This window comes from Cyanistes caeruleus, chromosome 1, assembly GCF_971803275.1.
Source record: "Cyanistes caeruleus chromosome 1, bCyaCae1.hap1.1, whole genome shotgun sequence".
NCBI lineage: Eukaryota > Metazoa > Chordata > Aves > Passeriformes > Paridae > Cyanistes > Cyanistes caeruleus.
The window spans coordinates 101,004,184-101,027,153 of NC_141701.1; positions in this window are offsets into that span (position 1 = coordinate 101,004,184).

Genomic DNA, 22,970 nt, shown 5'->3' on the forward strand with positions numbered 1-22,970 from the left:
TGATACAGTCCTGGCCTCTCTAACAGCCTGGCACCTGGCTGCAGCAAAGGAAAAGGGAATTTGACCACATCACTTATATGTTGCTGATATACAGTGAACTCCTTTAAAGCCAGAGGAGAAATTCTGCTTAAAGAGCAGGAGATGGTGGCCTTCATATGATTTTACTGAAGCAGAAAATATTATTTTTTTTTAAATGATGGTGCCTTTTATAAACAAGAGTGCTTGTAAATCCCCTGGGACTTTGAGGATCGAAGTCTACAATTTGTTTTGTTGGAGGCCACCTGAGAAGAAGTTTGAGGCACATTGACTAGGTGATAAATAAAAGACAGGCAGAGATATGAGGCATAGAGAAATGGTCAGTTTACAGGATGCAGAAATCCAAACACTTCTTCTAAAGTTAGAATAAAAGGAAATACTTAATTCTGCAGTCACTAGCTCAGCTTTCCTGTCTGGGAATAAATCCCAGGTCTTCCCAGTAGTCAGGAGGGAGCCGCTGCCAGGGGTGAGGAGGCTGCAGAGGCAGGCATAAAAACATGGACACCAAACTTGGCTAGCGCTGGAAGGGGTGAGCGAGGTAAAATGTTCATAAGCAGAAAATCACCAGGTTAGGCCTGGCTTCTGACAAGCATCAGAGAGAGCCCTGTGGGAGGAAAAAAAAACTTTGCTAAACCTCTGCCTTGGATAGTTTACCCTGAGCCACACATATGACAGGTAAACCATGGGGTTATATATTGTGTAAGCATGCCAGCTAAATCTTCAGTGCCACCCTGGAAAGCAGCGCTCTGAAGACCACCACGAAGAAATGTGTGCGGTGATCAATATCCTGAAGGTCGAACTCTATATGGTATTTTGTGTGTTGGTGAGGGGCTTTCATGTTTACAAATAGAAAGTTTTGGATTATTGAAATTACTTTCCACTATGTATGCTACCTCGATGCTACGCTAATCAGAATTTTTTCCTCAGAAATAAGCCTCTCTAAACATTTTATCTCAACCTTGAAAGCAGTGGTTCAGACCATGGGTAAGTTTGTGCTGGAGAGGTGGGGTCTACTGTTGCTTTGGCATCACGTGTGCCTTTGTGCAAGCACCCTCAAGCCAGTGAGAGTGCATCTCAGCAATGGCAGAGAGCACTGTTGAGGAGCAAGACATGGGAAATGATACAGGACATTCTGCTTGCATCTGCTCAGCTGGCACATAAAAACAACCAGGGCTCCCTGCTCCCAAGGTATGAAGACCTTGACAGAAACCATAATGCTCCACTATTTTACAGTGGAGCTACAACTGAATTGTGGCTGTGAGTTGAGCACATTTATGTACTAAAAATATATTAATGCTTTTTATTTTAAGGATCTTGGCTCCCCATGCTGCTTCCTTCTCTGTCTTATCCATTTTCTTTAATTCTTGCTTTATTTTTGCCTCTCCATACTTTGCAGGTATCTTCCTTCTAGTGTGCTTGCTATCACTACTTCCAGAACAGATTTCACCAGTATCATTTCCCTTTCTCTATTTTAGAGAATAAAAAATTAAATCATATTTCACATACTGTTCCCATTTGAGACCTGCAGTATATAGCAGCAATGAGAAGCTACTCAACACACAGGAAAGGTACTGTTTAGAGCCCAACTTGTGCTACTGTACTGGAGAACTTGCCACTTTCTCTGAAGATATTTTATTTTCTATAGTATTCTCACTTGGTAGCAGGATGCTATTTTGAAATAATTTCAGGTTCTTCTTTTTGCCCTATGTAACAGTAAGAAAAATATTTTTCAACCATTTAAAAACTACCAAAGGTTATAATAACGATGGATCTATGCTCCCAAATGTAAACCCAGGTCTTAATCATTCAAATACTTACCTTACTAGTGTGAAATTTATCAAAGAAAGGCTTTCCTTCTCTTGTGCATATTTTAATTCAAGCTGTGGACTTAAATATATTTTTAATTAATTACAAAAATTCTGTAAGATTTTCTTTCAGCCTTATGGTCTCCTTGGTATAACATACCTAATTAACAGCCAATTGCAGGATGAAAGTAAGCTCCCTCGTGCACAAGTTCATTTGGAAGCAGAGTCTGATCTGCTACATTTATATCTTATTGACAAAAGAATCACCAAGAGTCGGGTTGCTCTTGCATTACAGAGTGCATTTGTTATGCTGGCAGCCAAAGGAAGCATGTTAGTAGTAAATAGAGATGTTACCTGAGTAACTGCTAACATAATAAATATGGAACTTTGTGTCACCATTTATGAAATTATTTATCTAAAGTTGTTTTTTTCCTTATGGTGCCTGAAAGAAAAGACAACATTTTGTATTAAACAATGTAGGTAGAAATCCTAGCGAAGAGATCTTTCAAGCATTCGGATTGATTGGTATTGCTCCTTTTGAAGTTAAATCTGGTAGGATGGGGAGGGAGCAGAGTTTTGAAAAGTCCATCTGACATCGTATTTTGTCAGTAGAGAAACAGAGGGCTTTACTTCACCTGCTTTATGGAGTAAAAAAGATGATTAAAGGAAACTAAAAAGGAAAAAAAAAAAACATTGCTTAAAAGGTTGAAACGCTTATATGATTATCCCACCAGGCATAATGTAATAATAGGATTGGTTACCAGAAATACTTTCTCTTTTAGCTCAAGCAAAACACCTGTCAAATTCTTTTAGCATTTTATACAAACACTCATGAAATTTTCAATAAGAAGACAAGGAGAATGAAGAGGATAAGAAAATATATATGTAATGTATGTAGGGCTTGTTTTGCAGTGGGAGAAGCTGGAAGAATAGGAGGTGAGGTGGGAATATTTGATATTTGGGGTTAGAGAGAGGCAGATATGGATTGAATGTGGTGTGATTATAACTGATTGATTAAAAGCTGTGAGTGTGGATCTGGCATGCAGATGGAGGAAAACCCTCTTATGGAAGATGCAGACAAAGAAAGAGCTGTTATTTGGGTTGGAAAAGGTTTCTCAAGCTTTAGACACATTTTTGTCAACAACAGTGAGTATGGAGTGGAACAAAGTATAATAATGAAGTATAATATTTGATGTGCCTGCTACAGGTTTTAGCATAGCAACCCAAGATTAATGTCTCAAACAACATGAAACTGGAATTAGTTCTGACAAGCTTATCAAAGTGCCTGCCAGCAGCCAGGTGGGGTTTTTAGAAGTTATTTTATTGTTTCTTTTTTTTAAGGAAGATGACGTTTGGAGTTTGGACTAAGATACTTGGAATTGAGAGACAATTAAGTGTCCTGTATAGAAAAGGAAGCTGTCACTGGCAGAAGGTGGGGACACAGCTCTGACTGAGGCTACACACAGAAGGCTTCAACACTGAAATGTCACAGGCTTCTGTGAAGGGTTCTGCAAGAGGATTTCAAATAGAAAAAAAAGTTGGTTAGGATATGGGTCAGGATATTCTAATGGCTCCAGAAGAATGGGAAAAAACATGTTATTTAGAGCTGGAGCTTCACACTTAAGAGCTTTGATAGCACTTTTAGGAAAACTGCAGTGTAGAGCAGCTGACTCAAGTTTGGGATTGACCCTGTTTACTACTCAGTGAAGACACTAAAATAGAGATGCTTGACAGAAGAGTGTTTCTTTGCTAAAAAGGTACAGCATTGCTCCCTGGAGCCATATGTGTATGAAGAGGGACAATATGCCTATGTGTCATTAACAAGAGGATTCCCAGTATGGTGTTGAAAATGGAGGCAGATGCAGGAGCAGCAAAGCTCTTGTCTTTCAAGGATCCAGAAGGCAGTGGATAAAGGCCCTAGGTCAAGCTTAAAGTAAATAAGCATGATTTTACAACACCAGAGCAAAAGCAAAACTTAAGCAGCCTTCTTGTTAGGGTAACTTGTCCAAGGATATTTAGAGGTAAAAGTAATGAGACAGAAATTGGATTCAAACAAATATGCTGGACATGAAGAACATTGAGAAGAAAAATGTCAAGCTGTATTTAGTGCAGCCACGTACAGATAAACTAATTTCTGAATTCCTCAATTCTGAATTTGAGGGATATGGGCTGAAAAAGTCTGGCAAAAAGTATTTGGATAAATTGTAAAAGTGGAGCATAATTTCATCTGCAGCATTTATGAAAAGGGCTGCACTGATTGCAGGTACTCCAAAGAGTGATGGCAGCTTAAGGTGCTGTGGGTGCAATAAAGCCACTGTAAATCCCAGCTGAAATGAATCAATATCATCTCCCTAAATCCATTCATTTGCAGAACTTGATGGCTGGGCAGAGCTTACTAAACTGTGCTGACTTTGTATGTCTTCAGAGTAAGGATTGGAACCAGAACTGAATACATTTCTAAGAGAGAACGTACATGAGCGACTATTTCAGTGTGAGCAATTACCCTATAGCATAGTCAGTGCATTTACTCATATCTAAGAGTAATGGATTCATGACTTCCAGTATAACCTTGCTGCCTGGTGTTTTATGGCATAGGAGTAAAGAAGGAGTGTGACTTTTATAAAATTGAGATGGAAGTCCTGCATTTTGCCTCACATCAGGAAAATATAAAGTGTGTGCGGATGGAAAAGGAAAATAAGATGCTTGAAGAAGAGTGCTGTTGCAGGGAAGAATAAGAAATTGTACCAGGTGCTGGATGTTGGATATTCTTTTTGGCCAGAAATGGCACATAATATAAAGGAAGTTTTCCTGTAAAATTAGCTGAAGCAGTATCAGTTATGAGTTGCCCGCAAAGTTGCTTTTGCTTGAAGGTCTAAAACATACCTTTGAAGAGTGATAGCTATTTATACAGCATGGGATATTTAAATTGGCCTCATGTTGGATAACAAAGTACTTGTACAGGCTCTGAGAAGGGCATTATACAATGGCAATAGGGAATCCATCAGTCCCAGAGACTATTCCAGCAAAGATATGCTTATAGAGTGGGAAAGGATTTGATTTCCTGCAAGTAGACTTAGCAAAGGACTCAAGGTGAAAATGGAAAATAGAAAAGAAGGAAAAAAAAAAAAAGTGTCATAGTCTGGATCTCCCCTCGTTTTGCTGCATAGAGCAGATAGTGTTGATACAAGACTGAAAGGAGGGAGAGAGAGGTAGTAAGCCAGTATGGTAGAGCAGATACTGGGATGGGTGACATATTTAGAAGTGGAGGAAAGAAGAGATAAGAAAGAGGCAGCTTAATAATTGCCTGCAGATAAAACTGGAGGATAGTTACAGAATATGCACGCTGACATTATTGAAAAATGGTCACAAGCTTCCATAAGCTGCAAGAGGGAACAAGGATGTGGCACTGGGAAGTAATAAGCATGAAGAGATGAGAAGGCATGTTTGTAATCATCGTGGAAGCCAGAGAAAGCTGCCTCATGCTTATCACATCTCCCAGCACAGCTCCACAGATTTCTGTGCTTAGCATAGGCACACTGGGCAGGCAGAGCTCTGGTTGGGAATACATCCCCTCTGCCGTCCTAGGGGAAGTGTACGTGGGATGGAAGTGTATGGAAGTGCAGGTGGGATGTGGGTGTTTGTCCTGACAGGGGAAATAGGGCCAGCCACTCTGCCAGGCAGTGCCATGCAGAAAGGAATGGACTTGGGTCCTTCCTAAGAGTGGCTGTGGGATCTGGCATTCCCCAAAAACTGCAGCTCTCTTCACATATTATGGTTGCAAAGAGGATTTGAACACAGACATTGTGAGTCTTTTTTTCACTTTAGATGCAGAACTAGATGAAGAGAGGGATACCTGAGAGTATTGGCCTCAATAAAAAAGCAGTTGAAAGAGCAGTTTCTCCTTTGACCATGTACCCCACAGTAGTTCTGTACAGCCAACCTGTGGGGTTTTGCAGGCAGTAATGTTTTCTTGAGAGAGGATCAACAGCAAATGCTGTGTTAAGCCTAGGACTGCTTGCTCTGCCCTTGCATTTTGGCAGCAGCCTTTCTGCTAGATAAATGATTTGCAGAGCAGCTTTGTGGACTGGATTTGTGAGGATGATCTGGTTTAAAAAAAAAATAGCTGAGGGGAAAACGAAAGTTATTTTTAACCCAAATCAGTTCATTATTCATGCTTAATAGGAGAGCTTTACCAAGAGAGGAAGGCACATGCAGGCAGGAAGCATGCTGCAGAGCAGGGTATGGTCTCAGCTGCTTCAGGTGGGGCTGTGGGGCCTGGGCTTTAGCCTCTGCTGTCAGCTCAGCTTCTGCAAACATGGCAGGTTTCACTCTGCTTCAGGGCTTTTATTTTTACAACTCATTGTTCTGGATTTGAACTGGAAAAGGTAACTGTTTAAGGCTGCTGCTTTTCCAGGAAAAAAAAAATACTTATTACTTTTTAAGACATTTAGGTTGGCAAAAGTTAAAATCCTTCCTTCCCTTCCTTCCCTTCCTTCCCTCACTCCATCCCTCCATCCCTCCATCCTTCCATCCATCCTCTGCCTGGGGTAGGCTGGGCTCAAGGCTTATAGGGTGACCAACAGAAAGATCATGGAAAAGTGAAATCCTTGCTTTGAAATCAACAATAATCCCATTTCTTTAAAATTTAGGGTGTCACCATTGTGCTAAACTATCTCTTTGTAGCAGTGGGATGACCAAGCACAATGGAGACAGTGCCCAGCTTGGAAGGAAACAATGAAAACAATGGATTTTCTACCACAAAGGCATCAACCAAGGCAGGCTGAGGCACATCTTGACTAAGGCCAGTCATCCCCCTGCCCATGGATGTCTTCTGTAAGAGCTGAGAAAGCAGCCTTTGTTTCTCAGGGCTTGTTTCTCAAGCCTTGCCACAGCTCCTGAAGGACATAAATTACTTTTTCCTCTACTTTCCTCATTTTCTTTTATCCTGTGAGATTACTGAACTGAGAGTCTGCCTTCTCATAATGAGGCCAGAGTACATTGGAATTATCTGCGGGCATCAGTTAATAAATAGCAGAATTAAAGGCAAAGAGCTGGCTGGGGTGATGCATGTCAGGCCAGCACAGGGCAGCAGCCCCTTTCTGGAGCCAGGGCAGGAGGGTGCAGCTCCTCTGCATGCCTGCTGCAATTAAACTAAATTGCCTGACTCTCTTATCCTCCCCCCTGCCTCAAAAAGCCAGGGTATAAATTGCTGTCAGGATGTGGCTACTAATGAGGCTGAGCTGCACGGTGTCCACTCTGCTGTGCTGGAGGAGGGTGAAGTGAGAGAGGGTGGGTGCATCCATGTGGACAAGGAAATTTCACAACTGACTCTAAGGGAAAGCCATCAGTTCTTATTTATTACTTGAGTAGCTGTAGCAAGCCATTAAACAGTTAACTCATCATCTCAGGAGGAGGTAGGACCAATGTAAACAGAAGCATTATTTACTCGGTATTCCTTTTTTTATTATTATTTCATGCAGGACTTGTAAGGTCGCTTATCAGTGAGACTGCCCAACATTTTCCTTTGGGAAAAGCTGTTTTCAATTGCTTCTAGCAATTCTTAACCATTTGGATTGTAATTTTCCACACCAGATACTTGGCTCAGACCAAGTAGGTTTGGAATATTTCCAAGACATTGTGGTTTATGGGGTTTTTGTCCTTTTTTTTTTTCTTTTCTTTTGAGGCATTACCTGGGGAACATGCATTCTTTTGTCCATGCTAAAGTTTTAAATTTTAAAATGTGTTGAAGTGGGAAGGTAATATTTGCTGTCCCATGGTGATCTGCCAAGATTTGGCAATATTATAAAACTATATAAAAAAGTATTCAAAAAAATCAGAACGGATCACTGTCCTGCCCCTGCCAACTCAAGGGTAATGGGATGTTGTGCTCTGAGAGTAATTGAGCAAATAATTATGTGCTGTTTGTTTGCTGAGTCTGTGGTTCAGTTTTCAGGACAAAGCTTGAGGATTTCTGTGTTTCTACGTGTGTTCATGTGGCAAAAGGGAGACCAGCTTGTTTGATTCAGCTCCCAATGCAATAAGGAAATATTTTCCTTTGAATAAGGACTGCAGGGTTTGGCCTTTGAGTGTGTAACTCAAACCTCTCTGTTTCTAATACAGGACTGTATTTATTTTTGACAGATCTTGAGCAGGAAATAAAAAATGGAAATCACCTTTCACTCTTCCAGAAAAACACAGCAATTAGACAAAAATAATAATTCCTATAGTATGTCACATGTCCAGGTATTCTTCTAGTTGCAATCTTCTGACATTAGCAATGCAAGTAAAATCTTGTGTTTTCTTCTGTTTGGATCACGGAACCTAGAAACAGTGACAGTCTATTTATTTTTTTTTATGGTTGCTGAACCTCTATGAAGAGGTATTATTCATGGTGTTTGATTTTTCTGCCTTTACATCCTCACATCCCCATGGTTACTGTTTGATTAAACTTTGATCAAAGAAAAGACAAATTATGTTGTTAGTTATTTGACCCTGTGTGGAAAGGGCTCTATGGGTAAATAATTCAATTCTAATTCATACAGGCACAAATTCTGAAATATTTTTCAACTAGAATTCCCATTCATAGAGGAAAAATTAAAGTAGTTTTTAGCAGACTACGCATGATACGGTCTTTAATTTGTTTCTGGTAAAAACTTGTCATTACTTGTTTGTTCATCTTTGGACTAGAGCTGCCTGCTTGAAATATAAAAGGACACTCTAAGGCTGAAAAAACACCCTTGCATTCAGTGTTAGTGACATTAGGCAATTGATGCTTGATTAGAAAATCAAAGCCACTTCCTTTTCATTCTTTGAAGATGTTTGCTTATCTGCATCTGCTCAGACCGAACATCTAAGGTGGGATAGGTTGGTCATGTCCCTGCAATGCTGAGCAACTTCTGTGTGCTAGAACAGAGAGAAGTGACCCCTGGTCACAACAGGGCACGTGAGCAGCCCTCACCCTTCATGTGCCCAATACATACTTAGTCTATACTGGGCATCTCAGACTGCACCAACTGATAAATGCTCAGCTGGATCTGAGCATCAGCAGCATATTTCTTCTGGTCCATGAGGGGCCAGCTCAGGTTCAGTGCATGCTGCTTGCAAGGCTTCATGGAGCAGCAGCGCATGTGTCCAACAGTGCCAAGTACCAGGTCAGGGAGAGATTCCCTGGGGGCTTGGCCTCTGAGGAAGCATGTTTGAGTGTTTGACTGTGCCTTTGGAAATAATATATCTTACAGTGGAACATGGCTGGTTCTTTTCTGTACAGGGATGAGTGGGGCAGTTTCAGACCAGCCTGAGAGATATCGGCCTGGGGAGTGACAGAGGGATTGCATGTAATGTAACTGGCCAATGTAGCTAGAGACAGGCTGTGGGGCTCAGTGTGTGAGTCAGGACAAGTTTGGTTTTAGAAACCTGGGATATTCATCACAGTATTTGCGCTGGCAAGAGAAGAGGAAACTCCTGTAAAAGCAAGGAGTATGGGACCCCATTACAGTCAACACTGTAAGCACAGGGCTGTGCCAAGCTGGGTGGAAAAGAAGGATTCTCATTTGTTTTATGGTGCCTGAGGCGCCTAGAAAGAAGTGTTAAAATTGGTTAAAACCAGGAAGCTGGCACTCAGAAAAAGCAGAAATAAGAAATTGAGGTAAATGCTTCTACTGTGACAAAATTAGTCACAGTCAGGAGGATTGCTTGAAATATAAAGTAATCCTGGAATAAGCATCACAAGCACTTAGGGAAAAGTCCTTCAAAATAATGTGGAAAATGGGACAGAGGCAGAAATTAAAGTCTTGCTTAAACTGAGGCAGCTAACAAACTTGATAGCAACCTGGCTAGAACTTGGAGCCATGAAATGCACAGGAGTTTTGGAGTCTTACTTATACACATAGATTAATGTAACAATACTAGGAGAAGCAGAAACAAACAACTTATTTATCTACAAGGGGAAAGAGTTGGTGGGAATTTTGAGTCTGCTTAAAAAAAGGAAATTTCACTAGGACTGTAGGCCTGTGTCAAGTGAAAAAGAACATTTGACAGACAAACAGTCGATCTGGACTTCATTAAAAATGAAAAATGTACAAGATAGAAATGCACTTGAGAACCATATGGTTTGTGGCAAGTTATGATAGCTCTCCTGGTCCTTACACAAATCAGGAAACAAATGCTTTATTTGCTTTTACATAACAAGCTGAGATTCATTAATCATTTTCTCCAACAGCAAGAGGAGACAAAAGTATCTTGGAGACGTCTCAGATGAATTATAGTTGAGATTTGCCATGAATTCCAACACAAGAAAGTTGTTAAGATATGATTTTGATACGGACAGATGACTCCTGATCTTTCTCCTTTGCTCCTCTGTCCAGACCAGCTATGGATTATCTCCCAGGGATGATGGACAATGGCATTTAATTGCTTAAGAACTAACTTGTGGGATGACTCAAGAAATTAATCAAGCAGGGCAAGGCCCTCTAGCACCTTCAAACCATTAATTTTTTTACACCATATGGGAAATAGTATCCAGTTGTCCACATGATGAATTCCTCTCCTCATGCAACCAGATGTAGGGCATTAGGAGGAAGAATACTGCAGCCTTTAAAAGGGGGAAAGCCCCCATCAAGAGGCCATTTTAGGCTAACTCCAGAATACAAATTGAAGTGAGTAGAACTTCATAATGCTCAGCTAAGGACAGAAATGTGTCATACCAGTTCTATCACCGGTTCTTACTGAACCATTAGTCATGCTTTTTTCCTCTGTTTCTCCTTTCCACAAATCTAAAGGTATAAACTTGCTGAATTAACAAAAGTACTGCTCAGTCAAAAGTGTGTCAGAAAGATGTCTGGATTATCTGTAGCTACTCACCAGTTCTGGTCATCAGGAACTGAAAGAGAAAGAACAGAATTTAATTTTAGAGACTTCTCTGACTGATGTTAGAACTTCTGGAAATTTATGTGACTGCAAAGCACTTTATTAAATCTCTAAGCTTCCCACCCAGGTATCATGCAGTTCAGTTGCGGATTATTACCAGATGGATTTGCAAGTAATTCTTGTTGGTTAGCCAAAGGAAAATGACTGAACAAGTCAGTTCATAAAAATGGCTTAGGCTGATTGTGTTCTTCCTTTCACACCATTGCTGGAAAAATATGGGAAAGGGAACAACTGAGAAGCAGACAGTAGATGATTGTCAAATAAGAAGTTGAAATAAAGATACTGACAATTCTTGGCAATTAAACTCCAAGAGTTTGATGGCTATATGCACCTGGAAGCACAAAATATGTACATTCAAAATATACTTACAAGGGCTACTCTTGGTTTTCTGGGACATGGCCTCCTCCTGCTTCATTGCTCATCCACTTTTCCTAGGAAACTTTTGCAAGTTCCTCCACTTCTCTTTGCCATATCCTGATTCAGCCAGGCTTTGACACTGCACTTGGGTCTCTGCTTCCTTCCAGCACCCAAAAAAGCTTTTGGTTCTTCCTTCCAAACTCAACCCTTGCATACACTTCTAAAAATACCAGAATGGTCCTTAGGGGGACATTGCCAACAGCTCCACAGCAGAACCAAAATGCTTTCCCTCTACCACTATCCTAGCACCTGCTACAGATGGGAGTAGGAATAGATATATTTACAAATGATGAAAAAAAGTAATGGAATTCTTCTGAAAATGAGATAAGAAATGTGAGAGCTGGGGGAGCAAAAGCTGCATAACATCCATGATCAGTAAAGAGAGACTCTCCACCATTAGAAAAAAATGCAAAAATGCACAAATTGCACCAGCTCCCCAGGTACTCACAGCATATACACACAGGGCTCACATGCTATTACAAGACCTTTGCCAATATTGCAAAAAGCATTGTGATGGGTTATAAAAAAAAAAGGAACCCAGAATTTACCACAGTGAAAGAAAGCCTCTTGAGAAAGTTTTTTTTTTTTGCTTACCCACATTTCAAACTACTGGGTGAAGATTTTAGAAAAAAAAAACAAAAAACAAACAGATTGTGGGAAATCTCAAAGTAAGACCTCAGACATTTCCAGGGAATGAAAAATGTTTCAGATTCCTGCAAGTGAAAACTGATAATGCAGTGATGGCAGCTCAGGTTGAACGTAGGCATGATAATAAGGGATTCTTTCAATGAATCCTGAAAAAAACCCTGAAAATAGTGGATATGGATGAAGAACCCAGAAAGAATAACCCAGAAGAACCCATCTTCTCTCAGTTATCTGAAGCAAGGTTATATGTAACTGGGTAGAGATAATAGGGTCGTTTCTCACACAGGTATGTTCTGGACTGTAGACTACAGCCCATTTATCCCCACCTTGGCTGAAACACAGGCTGGTAAAATGGCAAAAAGTTTCAGGATATTTGTTTTGAAAGATAATGAAGATTTGAAGTGACTTTCCTAACAGACAAACATCAAGTGATGAGTTTGTACAAGGTTTTAAAATTACAATTTCTTCCCTGTTTTTCAATATGATTTGATTAGAGGAAAGATGTCTTTTGGTAAATTTATGGTTGAACTGAGTGACATTCTTGAAATAGCAAGAGATTAGGTTTGATGACTCAGGAGATCCCTTTTAGATTAATGGTTGTAACCCATACATATTGATAAACCGTGGCATATAAATAGATAAATAACTTATGGTTGATGTATGAAGCCATGCTAAACCTGACAGTGGGCTGTCTTGAGAGCTCCTTCATTTGGGTGGATGATGCACTCTGAAGACCTGTGAGGATGGCCAGTGGGTCTGATGATGTTTACAGTGTAGGAACTGCAGCTTTATTTGCCTCATCTGGGGCTAATGTGGGATGCTGTATGTAGAGGTGGCAATGGAGACCTCAGATCCAGAGGGCAGATGGTTGCTTTTTCAGCCCCTTCAGCAGGGGCTGTGAGAATACTAAAAGCTAAAAGCTTACCTAACCAAAGCTGCCTAGGGCCAAGGATGACTGGCTGCAGGTGAGTGTGATGGAGAACAAAGGACAAGGAAGGTGTGACCTTGAGAAGGAGTAGAGAGAATTTCTTGGTCTCAGCACTGATGGAGTGATAATCAGTTATGAGACCAGGCACACTAGAGGGGGCAACTTTTTCTGCTTTGCTGTGTAAAGCAATCTTTGCATACAGTGTTGTAATAAGACTAGGTTGAGAATACTTCTGCTTGGTGTCAGGTATAGATCTAATGCTTCAGGTACATCCCTGTGACACCATGCAGAGTGGCTAACCACATTCAGGTGAAATGAGGTGACAGTGCTTTCCACTTGTGCCCACACTACAAAACTGTCTATTTTTTGATGACACTGTTTCTTAGAGATGAAAATTTAAAAAGTGTGACACATACTGTGTGTGGCTGACAGGACAGGAAGAAATTTTCCCTGGGGTGCCCCTCATGTGATTTCCATATAATTTCTGTGGAGTGTCCCCCTCACAGAGGCAGTGCTATTGCAGGAGCTGAATACCTTATGAAGCCTCACCGGAGCACCAAACAGCTTTCTAATTACTTCACTGCATACACAGTAATTATAGAAAAGAAGGATGAAAGCCTAAATGAAGTACAGAGGCCCTTGAAAAAATGTCACCAGGTGAAACACTGCTGCCATCTCCTTTTCTTTTCCTGTTGACCTGTCCTTTCATCTCAGCATTAAATGTCCACTTCCTTTAAACAGCTTTTTATTCTAACCAACTCTTCTACTTCACAAAGCTTCTTGAAATTAATTTCTGCTGACTGCCTGCAACAGAAAGCTTTAATGTTTCATTCCTTGTAACTGAGTAAGCTTTCTGTACTCTTCTTGCATTGCTTCAAGCAGTCAGGCAATGGTCATCTGCCCTGACAATGCTAACTTGGCATCTTCATCCAGAAACAAAACAGAGTCCATGAGTTTTGGGTGTAAGATGTGTGAAGGAATAGTCACAGTAAGACATGGTCTGTGAGGGAGAGTACATATTAGTAAACACAAACAGGGAGAATTTTGCATCATTTATCTGCAGACTGAGAAAGCTGCTTGATATTCTCCCTCCTCAGCAACAAATGACAGCACAAAAAGTGATCATGTTATTAATTCAGATGAATAGTACCACACATCCCTGCATTATATAATTATTTCATTAAAGTGAAGGATCATTTTAAAACATCATTAAAATCTAACCAGCCGAAAATAATATGATTCCACTGACATTTGATTTAATTAAAATCTGAAAGTTATGAATATTGAAATAAGTGTTAGCTCCAGAGAGTCTCTGGAAGAAGCAGCATCAGGTACCTTACCCCTCCATGCATCCTGCTTCTCAGAGGGCAGGGGGTAGCAGAAGAAACAAGGAGTTCTTGGGGATCCAAATTTAGTAAGGATCAGCGAAACCAGCCTTAGAGGTGGGCTGCACACAGTTGTTCTAAACATCCTTGAGTCAGTCAAGCAGGCTTTCTAGATTATCAGAATAAGTATTACTCGTTAAATTCAGCCTCAAGACTCAAAGAACCAAATTGATTCTCTGAACAACAGCTCCAAGCCAAAGCCCGCTGAAACCAAGACAAAGATCCTCTGCTGAGTTCAATAGCTTGCTGGATCTCACCCAATGCAAGTAATTAATTCCCTTTTTCTCAGTAAAGTGAGTTTCTTTTTCCTGTGGCAGCTTCATACAATATTTCCATTGTGGCTACCTTTATTTGAGCACTGCTCTTCTCTTCCTTACAAGTTCAGATTTGTATTGTTTCCAATACTTTATAATTTTGCACTGTCAGGATACTTTTCTCCATGGTTTCAGACTGAACTGACCTAGTTAAAATTAAAGGTTGCCAGCATAAATTAGATTAGGATGGCCTAGTGGTCTGAAAAAGTGCTGTAACATGTGCTTGTCTTAGTTTACCTCAGTAAGAATGTCTGGGTGAAAAGACGCTTATTAGAGATACTTGGTTTACACTGTTATAATTGCAGGTCTGATGATATCCTATTAGGATGCAACAAGACCAAATCATCAGCTATTTCAATGACAAATATAATACTTTTGTTTTATTTTTAGCTATCAAATTTCACATTTCATTTGAAAGGCATATGAATCTAGTTAGTAGCAAAGTAACACTGCTTACTGACAGCAAGGATATTTCTACCTTCTTAAGAATGTCTGTACTGGAAACTGTCAAGCCTGAGATAAAAAAAATTCTTATCCCAAGCTTTGGAGGTTGCAAGAAGTGGATAACTCACTCACCATACCTTAGCACAGGCCCAAGGTCTCTGTCAATGAGCTATGAATACATCAGACACTCGAAGGGTGATTAATGTTACCAGCCTCATCTACCAAAAACATCTTAAGTCTGACTCTTCCTAGGCACAGTGCAAATACTTTGATGCTGAGCTACTGCTGGAATACCATCTGGCTCAGACTTCTTATGCTTGCCCTTAAACTTGTGGGGGTTTTTTGTACAGTGAAAAGCAGACTAATGTCTCCTTAAGAAGGATATTGTCTCCTGTCAGTCCTATTGTTCCTGTAAATACCTCTCATCACTACTAAAAAAGAACAAGAGGATAATGGATATTCATCCTCAGTGGAGCCCAGAAGCACTTCGCCCTGGGAACTGCATCACTCTTTGCAGGCAAAATCCTTGCAAATGTCAAAGCCAGGCCTATTAACAATAATGCATAGATAATAATTAGTAGATAATTGATGTTGACATTGCCATTTGATGCCGTGTATGGCTCTGCTGTGTGCATAGTAAGCTGAGTGGTTGGCTCCTCTGCTAAAAGCTGAATTGCTCTTTGGCCTGTTGATACCCAGCTGTCTGTCACTCCAGTATCTAATGGATGGGTGTGTAGTGATACGCTGAGCTGCAGAATGCCAACACTTCTCTGATATGTGGGAGCAATTCCCCACAACTCTGTATCAGACCATAACTCCTTCTTATCAAGCCAATTTTTAACACAGCTGCAGCCCAGAGAGACTCTCTTTTGGATCCATTATGTGTAAACTACTACTGTTTTAAACCTATTTTCTGCTCTTTTGCATGCTTTGCTGTTTGATAATAAAAATTCAATCTGTTGCTTAAAAATGCACCTCGGAATGGTTTTTGCATTGATTGTGGAATGGTTTTGTTAGTTTTGGAGCTATGGCTGCATTATAGATGTCATCTTAAAGGTATAGTGGGACACTTCAAATCTGTTGTTTTCTTCCTTCCTTGTGTGTGGTCAGCTCCTGTTTTGAAAAGAGAGTAGGGAGAAAGGGATGGGATAAGTGAGGATGGAAAGGCTTGTGGCAATGAACAGGGAAACAGATTTTCTTCCTTTTTCTTTTGGAGGAACCGATGATGTGTTTGTACCATTCCTGTGTGGCTGCAGAAGAAAGTTTCTGCTTCTCTGTGCATTATGTATGTATCATCTTGGGTTTTTGCCTCAACTGTCCCAGGAATTTATGCTCCTGAAATATCTCTATGTGAATGCCATGTAATTCTTACTATCAGAGAAAAGCACTATTGAGGTATTCGTCCGTCTTAGAATCCAGCATTGTGTAAGAGTGGTTGCTACAGAATGCCTGGTTCCCTTGGCTTTTGGAAGGACCTTTTTTTTTTCATTCCCCTATCCTAGCAGTGCTATTTACCTCCACCAGGTTCTGTCCCCTACGCTCCAGAAAGAGCTTGGTTTCTAGAGATGAACACAAATTTCCTCTTCTTCAATATCAGCAAGCCTAGAAAATCCAAGTCTTCTTCCTTAAAACATAAAGACACCCTGAAGCATGGTCATAGAGGGGTTTCTCAAGCTGGGCTAGCTGGAAGAGTTACAAGAGATGTGTATGGGAGCACAAATACAGATTTTAATGAGGGGACTTGAAATTGACTGAGGGTCAGGCAAATGTGTGCTAACACAAGGCAAGGTGTGCAGTTGAAAAATCTAACATAGGTGAAAATAGAACAGCTTGAAAGTTATTTAACAATGCAGAGCACACTGCAGTGGTTCAGAACAGCCAGGAAGGAGTGTCTGAGATAATAAATGCTGTAGTGGAGTTTAGGTAGGTGTGAGATGTTTGTCCGTGCTGAATAGCATTAGCAGCTTGTTAAGGCCAAGTGAAATATAAATCACTGACTTCAACAGACTTTACTGTTTACTAAGTCCTTACATTTAGATTTACACAGTGAACCCGACTGCCAGAGTGCATCTTGAGTTAGTGAGTTGGTGCTCCTCAGCTGAAGGAATTATCTTGATTTATGTGATAAGCACTATGCACTCCTAGAGAAAACCAAGGTAGTTTCTTCATGCAGGGCCTTACAAGATTCAGTGCCTGCACACACGCTCCCTTTTGCACTTTTGCCAGGGAGGAATTCTTGGCTCTGATCCTGAAGTTTCCAGAAGAAGGTATAGCAGATGGGTTGGAGTTATTTATTCCTTTTAAGGGTGAAAAAAATCCTACTATCTAGTATTTCCACTGAAGAGATCTTACACCTATTGAATCTATAATCCTTTGGGCTTCTTTCTTCACTCTTGACATAGAAATAACCTCACTGTTCATATTCCAGCAAACCCAAAGCTTTCTTGTCCACAGCCTCTCAGGATCCATTTAGACAGTGAGACCTATTCAGATGCCAGCACTCATATCAGTACTGCATTTTGTGCTTGAATGGTTTAGCACTATGAAACTTGACTCTGAGACAAGCACTTGAAAAACCTGCTCAAGGGACAAAGCCTACATTCAACCTCCTGTATTCCACATTTGCCTTCCTTGACTCATCATCTCTCCTGAAAATTTCCTTGCCTGTCAGTTTATTACCTCACATGAGCATATGGTGGACAACCCCGTACAGAGTTCAAAGAACATGAGTCATGACTCTGCTATACCTCATACTGTCTATGCCAGCCAGCTTTGCAGATCTGTCTGCCCTAAATTTTTATTTAAGCTATGCCATCAAGACTGCTTTACAACTTTAGCTGGTAGTTAGATTTTGTATAATTGAAGGGCTCAGGGTCACCTCATGGGCATGCTTGCAGATCATCACTCAAGTGAGAAGGAAAGGTTACCCATCTACCACCAGCAACTTTCTGTTTTAGTCCCTGAGGAATTTTCAGGAAGACAGGAGATATGCTTGATCCCCTTTTGGTTTTGTATGCAGCTGTGGTAGTGGAGCTGACAGAATTTGCAGTAGTAAAACATGGGAGAATAAGGGGATGGAAATGGCACTGGGAGTACCAGTAAGACAAATATTTCCTGCCTAGCCATGGTAAGTGTGAGTGTGTGTGTGACTGTAGATGGAGACAGCACATCTCCAAGAAGGTTGATGAAAGGTTAAATAATCTTTCTTTTAATAATGGCCCTCATGAGGCTCCCTAAGGTTGCTACAACAGACTAAGTGAACAACATCATTGCACAGCCCTTTCAATAGCCCTAGTATTTTCCATCATTGAAAATTATTTGTTTTAGAGGTCAGATGTCCGATTAGTATTGTTAGGATTTCTTGTCATTCTGACATCAATTGCATTTTATCCCTTGTGATTTCTAGAATATATTTAGTGTTGATTTTTTTTTTCCAGTACAGCAACAGCTTAATTCTCTTGCTATCTCATTACAATATGAGAAAATTGAGATTGCTTGGGGGACATTAGTTAATAAATCCATTGCCTGTAATTCCCAGACCATTGATGCATTTTTCCATCTTTATTTAATGGGATGCTATTTTTCATATTGAAATATCTAGCAGTGAAGAAATGATACGGATAAATTCACACTGAAGGGGAAAAAACCCAACAGGAAATGGTCACTGTTTTAAATGAAGAAAGAAGAACCTTATTAGGCAACTTTATTTTTTTGTTTGACTTAAAGCTGAAATCTAGAACCTGATTCTTCACTTGCACTGGTTTTATATTTGTCTCATTGACTTCAGTGTAATTAATTCTAATTTATACTGGTATAAGAAAAATGGATTGCTGATCTTTCATTATTCCAGACTGTAACCAATGACCTGGTAGGGCTTTTAATTTTCTAGCTAGGGGAATGCTGGAAGAGTTGAGAGGAGAGAGTTGTCTCTGTTTGTCACACAGACAGGAAGATAAGACAAAGCAAAAATGAAGTGCTTCAGACTATGTCATTCCAGGGGGCTTGTTCTTACAGGCCACAGGGGATGGCTTTACATTTCCATTAAGCCACCATGTTCTTGGAATTGCATTTCCCAGGCACTTTCTCCAGAGTGCTAAGAGAGCTTACTGACAGTGTCCAGATGCACAACATACTCCTGATAGTGATCAGTTCTTGTTCTTAGATTCTGCCAACATCCTTTTCCTCTCCTCATCCCTTTTATTTTAACACTCAGGGAGAATAACCATGTTTTTAAATCAGGTGGCTTCTCTGTGGAAGAAATTAGTGGTGTACAATGTAGGAGGCAAGCAAGCACTGATGGGGACACATAAGACATTCAGCCAGACCACCCTTTTTTCCATTTGCAGTTTACTGTGTAGCCCAATAGAGACTCTGGAACAAAAACCAGCTTGTTATATTGCATAATGATATATAAATTACAGAGTCTCACCCTGTGGAGCCCAGGGCCTGTTACCAAAATGTCTCAACCCTGGAGGGGCAGAGGCAAAAAGGGGAGAGATGCCCCTCTAGAACAGAGTAAGAAAAGGCCTCCCTCCCATGGGCCTTTTGCAGCCACACGTTCTTTTTGTCTTTTGGGTTCTGGTGTCCTGATAGTGTGGGGGGATTGATGTCACCCTTGTTCAGCCCCCATTTACCATTCATATACCCTTCCTAGAATGTTCTCCCTTCCCTTAACCCCCATTGGCTCTGTTTTGCCACATTGTTCCATCCCTGTTATCTCCTTGGTTCTCACAACCCTTATCCACTCCCTTGCACCACTTTCCCTTGTCCCTGTTGGACCTTGAGCCTCAGATCCGCCCCTTCTGCCCCTTATTTAACCCCGTGCTCTTAGCCCAGTCCTTGGTTCTCATCCCATCTCATCTGCACTTATTTGAGGCTGTGTTCAATAAACCAGTTATTGGATCACCAAACAAAAACCCATCCCTTAATCTTAAATCGTCAGCATTTTCTGCTGTGTGCTCTGGGCCCTGAGAACGCAGGTCACTCTCTGAGATCTTGTTGTGGCACGTGCTGTAACACCACCCTACTCTGTCTCACCCTCTTGTGGCTTTCAGATCCTCCTGACAAAATCTTGTTTTCTGTCTCTGATTCTGCCTGGCCAAAGATAGGTTTCTTCATCTGATCTCCCTGTCTCCTATACGTGCAATTCAGCCCTGTCCTCCTCTCCTGGAAGATTTGATCACCTGCCCAGAGGATCTTTTTCTTCAGTCTCCTTGCAAACCATCTGCAGGCAAGATGGAATGTTACTGCTCTAATCTGACAGCATTTGGTACTCACCATGCTCAGGTCTGAGGCAGTGCACACTACACCTAGATTCAACAGCACGTGTTTAGACTTCCAGCTATCCACTGAAATCAATAACAGGAGCCCAAATAGAAATTCAAAGCCTAAATGTTTCATTGGTGATGAGCTTTGGTGCTGTAACGATACTCTGAATGAGTTTAACCTTCCTTAATCCCTCCAGCGAGCACATGTTTGTCCTTTCACCATGGACTGCAAACAAAGAGTTTGCATTTACAAATTATCTATCTTCCAGGAAATACATAATCCCTCTCAGCTCCTGAGTTCCCTAACACAAAGCATTAATATCTTTGCTGAGGGGATAAAACTTCATTCTGTATTGAGAAAACTGAACAAAAATGCTTTTGATCTGATTGACACAGCTATTCTGGTTGAATTGGGTAGAATGTTTAATCAATAAACTTTGTCCTTCAGAATACTAATGCTTATCTTGTAGTTGCTACTTCTCAAAATAGTGTTTGCTATAGAATTATTTGTTTAATATGATGGACAAATATCCAACTCCATCAAGAAAGCCTGAATGTCAGAGTGTGTGACAGTAGGACTGTTCGTTGGGAGCCCAGGTAGAATAGCTTATAGAGAACCACTCCACCTTTCATTTCTTAGTATATCTGTTAAACCTGTTTTTTTTTCTTTCAAGTGGACACAGACTTCCACTGTAGTAGTGACAATGGCTACCATGGACTTTTATTTGGAGGTGTCAGAGTATAATCCAGTAAGCAGTCATTCTGTTTCAATTCAGTGAGGTGTACTTAATGTCATTAGTTATAGAAAAGTGACTTCTTCATTCAGTTTTCAGATATTAATGAAGATCAATGGATGTATTAGAATACTAAGATATGAATTGGGCACATTTTTTTAATCAGTGCCATGTAGCTCAGTAATATCCTTCCACACAGAAAACAGGTTGTAGGAGGTATAAACTCTTACATTAGTATTGGAAAGAGGGCTACTACATCTGGATCATTTCTCTAAACCTCCACAGACTCTTACTGAAATCTAATTATTGAAGATAGAGGCACTGGTATCAATATACAACTGAATTTGGGGTAGGTTGTTGAAACTTCAACAAATCCTGAGTCACATTTCCTTTAAAGTTTCATTTAAAGTCAATCACAATGATTACTTTCTGGTGCAAGTGATAAAAAAAAAAATAAAATAAATTAGCCTTTAATCTGAGAAGAAGGACTATAATTTAACTATTATTCTGCCAAGAGACTACACCATTGTGTAAAACTGCTAGATGGTTAGAAAAAAATGGTGGGGTTTTTTGTTTTTTCTTTAAACACACCCTGGATAAACAAAGTGCCTTGAACAAGATACAGAAGCTGCAGAAATATAATGTTGTTTTTGTCTTGGCTGGCTATTGCTGCATTCATTAATATTTTTCTTACCTTTTTTTAAATGAATAATGCTAGTGTAGGTTCTCGACAGATACCAGTGATGATTTTTGAAGACTTTAGACATTTACTGAATATTTTATACACTTTAAAAGGGCTTTCTTTAACTTCCTGAAAAAGGCTATTGCCATTTACATAATTATAAAAAACCCTCCAAACCCTCAAAATATATTTGAGGTGATCCTATACTTAAAATAGAGAGTTTGGAAAACAATTAAGGATTTGGCTAATTTTTAATAGAACCTGTGAAGAAGGTGGTGAAATATTGAAATATACAAAATTGTAGAGGTACATAATTATTTATAGTTCATGCAGTGAAGCAAATGAAAATAACGTATTTGTTTGTTCATAATAAAGTGGTTACCTGCTTCACACACAGTCCTTGTGGCATTGAATATTTCTCAGTAGTATTAGAAACAACACTACTGTTTCAACATTAACAAGGAAGTGTTCAATACAACAGTTTATTTTTTATTTATTTAAAAATATTCAAGTGTTCAAAATAAATAAGGTCTACAGAAAACATGCATCTATATGCACTGTGAATGCATTTTCATACCTGTTACTAAATTTTTATACCTGTTACTCAGTTTGAAAAAGAAAAACTGACAAAGGACTGGCAGTCTCAAAAATAATGTATGCTTTCACATTTCAGGAAAGAGCAAAAGAGTAAAAGAGTAAAAGAAATATGTTAATAATGGTAACTTCTGCTGAGAGAATTATGGCACTATTATTGAGGAACACCTAAGATTCCACAGAGAAGCAGCATATTATGAATATTTCAGCTGCAGTACAAGCTTCAATCAGATAAAAGAAAGCTTTGTTACTGCTACTGTTCCTGAAACTATTTTGTTTTATTTTAAAATATATATATTTGTTTCTATACACAATTCTGGAAGCTCTGGATTTTTAAGCTTTTTGAACACAATAACTGAAGATACACTAGAATCAGGATGTGAAGGAAGGGGCTGTTTTTTTAGCTAGGGACCTTGCCTCCCACAAAAGCCTTATCTTGTTTCTCTGTTGTGTCAAGCTGCCTCGACATCAAGCTGCAGCACAGTGGAGGGAAAGTGTTCATTTCTCGCCTAGACAAGCTCTGAGGGGCTCTGCTGCAACTCACACTTCTGCTGAGAAAATGCCACATGCTGAGCCAAGTTCATTTGTATTTGAACTCCATTAAAGCTAATGGGCTTTCCCTGGGGATGAAGATGGTTTCTTGAAGCTAGGTGGAAATGAAAGAAGACATCACTTAGGGGAGCTGAGTTACGATTGAAACAGAATATGAAACTGTTTATTCCTAGGTCAGGAGATGTTTTTTCCTTTTTCAGCTTATGTCAGCCTGGAAAGAATTTTATAGCATGGGATATCCA